This window comes from Leuciscus leuciscus (assembly GCF_965113295.1).
Source record: "Leuciscus leuciscus genome assembly, chromosome: 10".
Lineage (NCBI taxonomy): Eukaryota > Metazoa > Chordata > Actinopteri > Cypriniformes > Leuciscidae > Leuciscus > Leuciscus leuciscus.
In genome coordinates, this window is record NC_138734.1 from 13,242,033 (window position 1) to 13,244,333 (window position 2,301).

Sequence of the window (2,301 nt, forward strand, 5' to 3'; positions counted from 1 at the left end):
GGCAATAAAGCTCTTTCTGATTCTGATTCTGATTCTCGGAGGACCATCATTCTCTTGAGGAAGACTTCAGGGATGAGGTCCTGATGCCAGGCTCAGGCCTCTGACGGCGAGCCTTCCCGGGAGAGACTGGGTAGCACTTCACACAAGCTTAATTGTGTGCACCAGCTCACACATATCTCTTTGAATGCATATCTCAGATTCTGCCCGGTATCGTTTTGCCATTGGGATGTTTGCCCCCTCTGAGGAGGAGAACCAAATCTGGTAGAACCAAGAACCAAAGCTCTTTTAAGTTCAAGCATTTAGTGTATGCAGAGCAAGGTAAGTGTTTGAAACATAGCCTATGTGCACAGTGCACAAATTCTTCTGGCAGATGACCCCGCCCTGCCCTTTGAACCATGTCCCAACCAACCCGATGAGGTCCAGCAGCATTTTACCTCAAACAAAGAGTGTTTCTGCAGAATATTCTTCTTTTGTCAAGCCAACACAGGATCCTCGGTTCCCCTTCCGCATATAAACAGGGGAAATCGAGCCATCGTCCTCGGCGTCCTCCTGCAAATTCGTTCAGGCGCCGCCAAAAAAACCTGCTCCTCCTGCTCTCCTCCTCGGCTTCCCCAGCATGCATCGGAGCTGTCTCGCCTTCTTTTCCGAACCCCGGCTGAGCTCAACAGCATCCATCCAGTCAAGTAGCCGCAGCATGCTCTCGCCGCCGCGAACATCCATTTCCCCTTGATGATGAACAAAGATCCAGCTCTACACTCTTTTCCTTGATTCGCAAACTGGAATTTATCCGTCTCTCCTCTCCTCACGCTCCCAGTCGCCCTTCCAAGAGATTTTCCCAATGATTTCGTAATGATTTCATGCCTAAGCGGTACTTAAACTTATAATTATATTTATATTTTATAATTATGTTCTTATATTGATCAGCTCGTTGTGTTCTGTCTTACGGGTGGTATTTCCAAAGCACAAAGGTAATTAAGATCTACATTTTCATGAATGAACATTTCGTTTCTAAATCTCCCGGTCAACTGGCATTTGTAATGGATAGTCAAACTGCACTTTTCATTCCATGGACTTCCATTCAAACGCATGCAAGCATATTGCGAAAAGTTTTGCATTTGAACTGCGAATTCACATCACGTGACGTGTGTCCAGTAGTAGATCGATACGTTTGCAATAAAGTGCGACTTACATTAAAGTCGAGTAGATTGTATATTTTCTACATTTTTAGTGTATTACCATTTGTTATGTGTTGAATTCATGTTTATAAAAAAGACGCTTCAGAGAGTGACGTCATAAGAAATTTTGCACGCTCAAATTTTAGTGACCATGGTTTAAGCGTATACTGTTTACATTTGTAAAAAAAATCAATAACTCACTGTAGTTTGATATCTAATTCAAACAAATATGCTTGATCTATTCTGCTAGTTGAGATCTTCCCAACTATATAAAATAACACAAAACTATCTGTTGAGTATCATGCTTTTACAAATCACATTTTCAAGTAAAGTGTTAATTTTTCATGCCATGAAAATAGAGCATTCCTAATTTGTCAGCAAATTTTAAAGCTGTTAAGAATTGGTCATATTCCTTATATTATATCCGTAAGGCAATAAGTTGGAATAAGTCCCGCCTTCTAAATAATAGAGCCAATCGCCAATTGGCAAAGTCATCTCGTCACTGCAGCTGCCAAGCTCCGGTTGCTAAACAAACAGATAGTGTACTGAGACGCACATACTGCATGCGCATTGGCTTGTCGGAACCAGCCCAAATTATAAGCCTTTTAAATGCTAGTTGAACATAAAAACAATATTTATGGTATAATTCACGTCAGATTTTTTGCTGAATTGAACTTATTTAAATATGCTTGTGCCAAGCAGTTTTTTCAAATAGATAGGACTTCATCTTTGATGCCCGAAATAGCTGCCCAGCGACGTTGCAGATATGGCGCCAAGTGAACAGAATTTCTTTGAACGAGTCTTTGCTCCTACCCACTGTTGATTTACTTAGCCTCGCCCAAAAAATACACCCATCTCCGCTCCTCTCCATTTTTTCCTGCCTTCCTCCCAGCTGTCTCTGGTACGGCCCCTAGCGTGAGGCCTCCGCAACAAGGAACTGCTCTGACTCCTCGTTTGCACACCTCTTGTTTCCTCCAAACACTTTCCTTTCAGAAGCACTGAACTTAGAGTGAGGCTTCCTCCACAAAAGGTTCCTACCTCTGCTCTTCTCTTCACTAGCCACTACCTACATCAGCTCAAATGCCATCTTACACCCTTTATATCCGCCCTAGTACCAACCCGACCC